Source organism: Tupaia chinensis, unplaced genomic scaffold (assembly GCF_000334495.1).
Source record: "Tupaia chinensis unplaced genomic scaffold, TupChi_1.0 Scaffold143572_1, whole genome shotgun sequence".
Classification (NCBI taxonomy): Eukaryota; Metazoa; Chordata; class Mammalia; order Scandentia; family Tupaiidae; genus Tupaia; species Tupaia belangeri.
The window spans coordinates 75,339-83,407 of NW_006203417.1; the positions used below are offsets into that span (position 1 = coordinate 75,339).

At 42.8% G+C, this 8,069-nt stretch overlaps 1 long non-coding RNA gene across 1 annotated transcript in view; it reads right to left on the bottom strand.

Moving 5' to 3' along the window:
* Positions 1 to 7,658, bottom strand: part of LOC114005212 (uncharacterized) — an 18,217-nt gene extending 10,559 nt beyond the window's left edge. The window contains exon 1 of the long non-coding RNA XR_003547089.1: positions 7,471 to 7,658. This is a non-coding gene — a long non-coding RNA (uncharacterized LOC114005212). The remainder of the gene's footprint in view (positions 1 to 7,470) is intronic.
* Positions 7,659 to 8,069: the final 411 nt, after the last annotated feature.

The following is an 8,069-nucleotide window of genomic DNA, read 5'->3' on the forward strand; positions in this document are numbered from 1 at the left end:
AACTACAGTGTGAGTCCCAGATCTAGTGGCTTGAAAATCATGCCAGGTGTGTGTGTGTGTGTGTGTGTGTGTGCATTCCCAGGAGGAGAATAGAGAAGAGATTGTGGTGTGGCCATTCCTCTTGGAGGGTAATTTCTCACTTTCCCTGTTGCTTTCTTGCTAGGGTGAGCACACATGCCCTATGGCAGAAACCTTTTTTAAAAAAAATAGGAACAAGTGAGCAGTAGGCTGATGTCAGTTGCCATAATGGAAAAATCATGATCCTTTGCCCATTGTCCATCACTGAGCATGTTCAGAGATCTAGAGTAGATCAAGTAAAGGCCTGGTTCCCTTGAGGAAGGGTCCTGCAATAGCACAGCAAATATAGACAGTTATGATTCCAGCAATTCTTCCTCAAGAGAACATAGGCCACTTATCAGTGTGACATATACCAGGAAAAGATGAATACCTTTCTTTGGGGGGCTGATATCAAGAAACCCAAAGCAGCATTGCAAGTCCCCTGTTTGAGTGGGATGTATCGAGGGCTGGTGAGAAATGGAGTTCTGGCTCAAGGCTCACAGTGACACCAATGGATCCACAGATCCACTATTTGGTCATCTTTCTTCCTTGAGAATATTTTGGGAGTTTTGCTTTTCTTTTTAGTTGCCAGAGAGTGCATGTGCACACAAGAGAAAAAGAGAGAGAGGGAGAAAGAACCCCACAATGAGATGTGGTCATGCTGCAATCCTTTCTCCATTTCTCCATCCTGTTGACATTTGGGGCACACATGCCTATGTCCAGCCTGTCTTTCAAGCCCCAGGGTCTGAGATTCAAAATTCAATCAGCCATGTGATCTAGCTCATCTTAACCACCAAGCTACAGGGCCGGCCCCCTGAGTATATTTTTGGAATGGACAGACTCAGCAGCTGCAAGAGCCCTCGAATTGTTCCTTTGCCCAAGGAATAAAAGAAAGGGTAGAAATGGCTAAATGCAAACTTCTGAGACTTTTCCCTCAGTCAAAATAAGAAGCAATGCCACATCCTGAATGCAATGGCAGAGTAATGCCAACTTCCTTACCTCATGCCCAGTGAGACAACTTTGAGGTGTGTTCCACGGTCACTTAGAAATTTCTAGTAGGGGGGCCAGCAGGAGGTGTGGTAGTTAAGGGCGCTGGACTCCCACATGGCCGACCATGGTTCGAGTCCCGGACCTGGTGGCTTGCTTTCTCACTTTCCCTCTTTCTCTCACTATCTCCCTCTCCCTCTCTCACACTGTCCTTCTCTCGTCAAATTTAAATAAAGTTAAAACAATTTCCTTTAAAAAAAAAGGAAATTTCTAGGACTGAGTCCAGCTACCCACAGTCATAACCTGCTCACTAATGCACTTTGCATTGACTTTCCCCCTGTCTCACTTTCTATCAAATAGACTATCTGCACTCAAAGCGTTGCCTCAATGTCTAATTCTGGGAAGACCAAACCTAATATATCTTCACTCTGGCCTCTGTTCATACCAAAAAATAAACATGAAAAGAGGGTTTTTGTTGCTGTGATTGTTACCCCCCCAAAAGTGCCATACACGTTCTTCTGCAATGAACTTCATTCATCATATAATGCTTAATGGAATTTCCAGGTAATCATATGTCTAATTCATAATATGATAGCTGTGTCATATTTCATGATCCTCCTACCTCAGGTTCCGAGAGAGCTGGGACTACAGGTGCATGCCCGCCACTTGTAGCTCTATATATAGCATGGACTAGGAATCAGACCCCGGCTTCCCATGTGGCCTCACATCCAACATCTGGCTTACACTACCAGAGCTGGGCCAAGCAATTTCCTTTTAGGAAGTTGAGGGATACATTAAACTCATCATTCACTTCTGTGCATATTCCACTGGAGCAGTCACATGGCTGCACATAGGTTCAGGAGAACTGGAGAATGTCGTCCTTCAACCATGTGCTTAGTTAAAGCTGTATTTTTTTTTCTTTTTAAAAAAATTTACCACGGGGCTGGTAGGTGGCGTGGTAGTTAAGGCACTGGACTCCCATATGCGCTGGACTCCCACATGGCCGACCATGGTTCGAGTCCCGGACCTGGTGGCTTGCTTTCTCACTTTCCCTCTTTCTCTCACTATCTCCCTCTCCCTCTCTCACACTGTCCTTCTCTCGTCAAATTTAAATAAAGTTAAAACAATTTCCTTTAAAAAAAAAGGAAATTTCTAGGACTGAGTCCAGCTACCCACAGTCATAACCTGCTCACTAATGCACTTTGCATTGACTTTCCCCCTGTCTCACTTTCTATCAAATAGACTATCTGCACTCAAAGCGTTGCCTCAATGTCTAATTCTGGGAAGACCAAACCTAATATATCTTCACTCTGGCCTCTGTTCATACCAAAAAATAAACATGAAAAGAGGGTTTTTGTTGCTGTGATTGTTACCCCCCCAAAAGTGCCATACACGTTCTTCTGCAATGAACTTCATTCATCATATAATGCTTAATGGAATTTCCAGGTAATCATATGTCTAATTCATAATATGATAGCTGTGTCATATTTCATGATCCTCCTACCTCAGGTTCCGAGAGAGCTGGGACTACAGGTGCATGCCCGCCACTTGTAGCTCTATATATAGCATGGACTAGGAATCAGACCCCGGCTTCCCATGTGGCCTCACATCCAACATCTGGCTTACACTACCAGAGCTGGGCCAAGCAATTTCCTTTTAGGAAGTTGAGGGATACATTAAACTCATCATTCACTTCTGTGCATATTCCACTGGAGCAGTCACATGGCTGCACATAGGTTCAGGAGAACTGGAGAATGTCGTCCTTCAACCATGTGCTTAGTTAAAGCTGTATTTTTTTTTCTTTTTAAAAAAATTTACCACGGGGCTGGTAGGTGGCGTGGTAGTTAAGGCACTGGACTCCCATATGGCTGACGGTGGTTCCAGTCCCAGACCTAGCAGTTTGCTTTCTCACTTTCCCTTTCTCTCTCTGTCTTTGGCCAAATGAAAAAATTAATAAGGGACCAGCAGATGGAATAATGGTTATGTCGCTGGACTCCCACTAAGTCGACAGGGGTTTGAGTCCCAGACCCACCTTAAGCCTCACACCAGGCAAGTGTGTATGTGTGTCCAAAATCCTGAGAGGAGAATGGAAGAGAAGGGACTGTGGCATGGTGTCACCCTTGAGGGGTGATTTTTTTGCTTTCTGTATCTCTGTCTCTCTGTGTCTCTCTGGCAAGCACATGTGCTCTATGTTAAAAATCTAATTTAAAAAATTAGTAAATTAGAGGCTGGTGGATGGTGTGGTGGTTATAGACACTGGACTCCCACATGGCTGACTGCAGTTCAAGTCCCGGACCTGGCAGCTTACTTTCTCTCTCTCTTTCTCTCTCTCTCTCTCTGGTCAAATAAAATAAAATAATAATAATAACAAGTAAATAAATAAAGTTAAATAAAAATAATTCTTAAAAAACTAGTAGGGGCCAGCAGGTGGCGTGGTGGTTAAGGGCACTGGATTCCCACATGGCAGACCATGGTTCAAGCCCTGGACCTGATGGCTTGCTTTCTCACTTTCTCTTTCTCTCTCTGTCTCTCTGGTCAAATTTTTTAAAAATAATAACAAATGGAATTAAGGAAATAAATCTTTTAAAAAGATACTCACTAGGTCAGAGGTTATCATTTAAAAAATAATAATAACAGGGAACCAGCAGTTAGTGTAATGGCTATGTCGCTGGACTCCCACGTAGTCGACCGCAGTTCGTGTCCCAGACCCAGTGGCTTAAAACTCACGCTGGGCGCATGTGCGTGCATGCCCAAGATCCCAAGAGGAGAATGGAGGAGAAGGGATTGCGGCGTGATCATCCCCTCGGGGGTTGTTTTCTCGCTTTCTGTCTCTAATAGCCAACTGCGGTTTGAGTCCCAGACCTGATGTTTCTCTGTCTCTCTCTGGTGGGGGCATGTGTCCTGCAGCAAATTAAAATAATAATAATGATGATAATGATAAATAAAATAAAATAAATAATTCTATTTTAAAAATTGCCAGAAGGTACATGCACCAGAGACAGAGAGAGAAGGACAGGTAGAAAGCAACTTGCAATGGAACATGATCACGCTACAATCCCTTCTACTCCACTCTGTTGGAATTTTAGGCATGCACAGGCATGTGCCCAGTATGTTTCGCAAGCTGCCAGGTCTGACATTCAAACCACATGGTCAGCAATGTAAGATCTGGCTCCCTTAACCACTAGACCACAAGACTGGCTCTAAAGCTATGTTTTGTTTTTATTTTTTAAGCTACCTTTCTAATGCAGAAGGAGAGAACAGACCTGGCGGGACAACTAACAGTTGTCTAACTAACACATATTACTTCATTTTCTTATTGGATTAGGTATAACATCCAAAAAATGTCGAATAATAGTGGTGATAGCATCCTTCTCCTATGCCTGGTTTTAATAAAGATGACTTTCTATTTTATCTTTTAGTATAATGTCTGCTGTTGAGTTTTGGTAAACAATCTTTATCATTTTTTAGAAGAATTATTTATTCAATTATTTTAATTTGACAAGAGAGAGATACACACAGAGAGGAAGAGGAAGAGAAAGAGGAAGAGGAAGAGGAAGAGAGAGAAAGAGAGAGAGAGAAGACACGCCGCCAGGTCCGGACGTGAACCATGGTTTGCCATGTGGGATTGTCCAGCACCTTAATCACTACACTACCTGCTGGTCCCCTGCAATCTTTATCATATTTAAGTAGTTTTTAAAAATCTTTATTTTGAATATTTATTAGGAATGGCTGTTGAAGTTTTGTATGTTTTTCAGTTTCTATTGACATAATAATTGTGATTTTTACTTTTAATTGCTTATTATAAATGATATTGATAGATTCCCTAAGGTTGAATCATTTTTGTATTTCTGAAATAAACCCTACTGTGTCATACATAGTATGTTATACTTTGCCACACTGCTAGGTTTAGTTCAATATTTTATTTGGAATTTCTATGTTACCTTTTGTACAAATATTATCATTCTTTAATATTTTACCATAATCATTTTTAAATAATTATTTTAATTATATTTGTTGTTACTATTTTTGAGGTCTCCAACAATTTCTATGTTGCAGTCTATCTCTCTTTTTAGATCTAACAGCCTTTCCTTCACATATTTGGTTGCTCCTGTTAGTATTTTTTTTAATTTTTTATTTTTTGGAGAGATTTTTGCATGTGCTCGCCAGACAGACAGAGAGAGACAGAGAGACAGAAAGTGAGAAATCACCCCCCAGGGGGGATGGCCATGCCGCAATCCCTTCTCCTCCATTCTCCTCTTGGGATCATGGACACGCACACGCACCCAGCGTGAGTTTAAGCCACCAGGTCCAGGACTTGAACTGCGGTCGACTACGTTGGAGTCCAGCGAACTAGCCATTACACTAACTGCTGGTCCCTGTTAGTATTATTTTTAATTTGACCAGGGAGAGACACATGCTAGTGGGGCCAGCAGGTAACATGGTGGTTAAGGCTCTGTCACTCCCACATGGCCAACCATGGTTTGAGTCCCGGACCTGTTGACTTGCTTTCTCATTCTTCTCCCCTGCCCCCATCTCTCTGTGGTCGAATTAAAATAAATGAATGAAAAAATAAATAATTTAAAACAAAAAAAGTTATGCTAGAGTGCAAAATAAATATGGTATGTTTTCATCTTTTCTTGTGGTCTAATGACTAGTGTCAGTCCCTAAATGGTTTATTTCCATCCATGATGAGATAAATACAGAAAGCTTTTGAAACTTTTGTAGAAATTTAGCATCATTATAATACCCAGGCATAGATCAGCGGACTCATCAATGAATAATGTATTCAATTTTTGTAAACACTTGTCCCTATATTTGTTTTGATTATATGTAATAAAATATAATTTTATTCCTAATCTTAAAAAAAATTTAAAATTGGGCTTGCTGGTCCAGCTAATAGTATGGTGGTTAAGACAGCTGGATCCCACAAGGTGAATTGTGTGGTTCGAGTTCCAGACCTGGTGGGTTCAAAAATGTACTTGTGGGGGCCAGTAGGTAGCGTGGTGTTTAAGGGCGTTGGACTCCTACATGGCCCATTGCAGTTCAAGTCCTGGACCTGGCGGCTTGCTTTCTCACTTTCCCTCTCTCTGACTCTCACTCTGTACCTCTCTGGTCAAATTAAAAATAAAGTTAAATAAAACAATCATTTTTAAAAAATGTACTTGTGCATGCATGCCCAATATCCTGAGAGGAGAATAGAGAAGGGATTATGGTGTGGCCATTCCCCCTGAGGGGTGTTTTCTCAGAATCTCTCTGTATCTCTGTCTCTCTCTCTGTCCGGTGATCGCATGCATCCTATAGCAAAATTACAAATAATAGTATTATAAATTAGCCTTGTACTTTATGTCTCCTATTTATTTCTAGACAGTCCATGAGCTGACAAGAAAGTGAGAGAGAGGAAGCATCCTCTAAAGGAGTGTGGTCACATTGCAGTCCTTTTTCCTCCACTCTTCCTCTCCATCAGGATTTTGGGCACGCACACTCACACACACACACACACACACACACACACACACTCGCTGGTATTTTCCAATCTAGAGCGTCCCAAATAAAGTTTTTATTGGAATGTATGGTAGTCTTAGCTCCTTTAACCATTGAGCTACAGGGCAGCCCTCATTATTTTTCTAATATTTTTATTAAACTTTACAAAAGTATAAGTCCACAATAATTTTAAGCTTTTTTTTTTTTTAAAGAGATTTTTGCTATAGGGTATGTGCACTTGCTAGAGAGACAGAGAGACTGACACACAGAAAGTGAGAAATTGCTCCCCAGGGGGATGACCACTCGGCAAGCCCACCGCCAAGTCTGGGACTCAAACTGTGGTTGGCCATGTGAGAGTCCAGCTCCTTCACTCCACCAGCCTGCTGGTCCCAATTTTAAGTTTTTAAAAAACTTGTCCTTCACTATAGATATGCTGAAAAACTTGGGTCTGGAATGTACTAAAGAACACAGAAATTTTTTGTTCTTTAAACGTTAAGCAACCATAAAAGCAACTGGACCTGGTGAGTTCCCATTGTCTTCTATGGTTACTGCTCTCTTCAGGCTTGTCACTTCTTGGGGCAACTCTGGTAGTTTATAGTTTGCTAGAAATAAATCATTCCTTCATTCCTTCTATATATTCATAATATTCACCTAAGTATCTTTAAACATCATATACTCATGTTTTTAGCTACTTTCCCATTACTAATATTTTTCTGTCCTTCCTTCTTTTCTACCTGAGTCAGGCCAGCAGAGGGTGGGAGGGTGGGTGGCTTGGTTAGTGAGTTAGAGTTTACTTAGTTAGTTGTATTATGTTTGTATGTATGTCCTTTCAAACAAACTGGCTTTTGGGGTCGGGAGCCTGGCTGGCGCAGAGCCCGGGTTTGGGGCCTGAGGGATCATTCTGATCGGAGCTACGCGGTCCGCGGCGCAGCTCGGCGCACTCACCCAGGCCAAAGCGAACCCTCGCCGGAACTAGGGTTTCCCGGGGCGGGTTTTGGGGAACCGGTCCAGAATCACACCTTCCTGTGTCACTGCCCCGGATGCCATCACATCCTCTTTTGTCGCCGCCTTCTTCTCTGCCTCTTGCTCCTCCTCCTGCTCTCCAGGGCTCACAGTGCTGGGTCCTCCAGAGGCTACTCCTGTCGCCACAGGCTCAGACTGACCCGCCCCCCAGACCCCTTGTGCTCCGGATATCCGGCTGGGTGATCAGGCGGGGCACAGTGGGACTCCGCTTCAGACCACAGTTTAAAGGGTAGCTTTCATAGGTCAGTGAATCAGGACTCGCTGGAACCACTGTCACACTCCATGTGGGAGACATCTGTGGGTCTTACTGCTGGTGTTTATGACCTTTCCATCGTGTACCCCCCCAATTCCCCCCCCCGCCCCTCTCCCTCAGAGAGGACAGAGAGAAGACACCTCTGCATAACCTCCCTAATGATCAAAAGATTGATGGAAAACTGGAGAGGAGCACAGTATTAACATACTGGCCTTAAATACGGTTAAAGCTATGGCGAGCCTTAAAGATGGGTGCGCCATTATTCCTG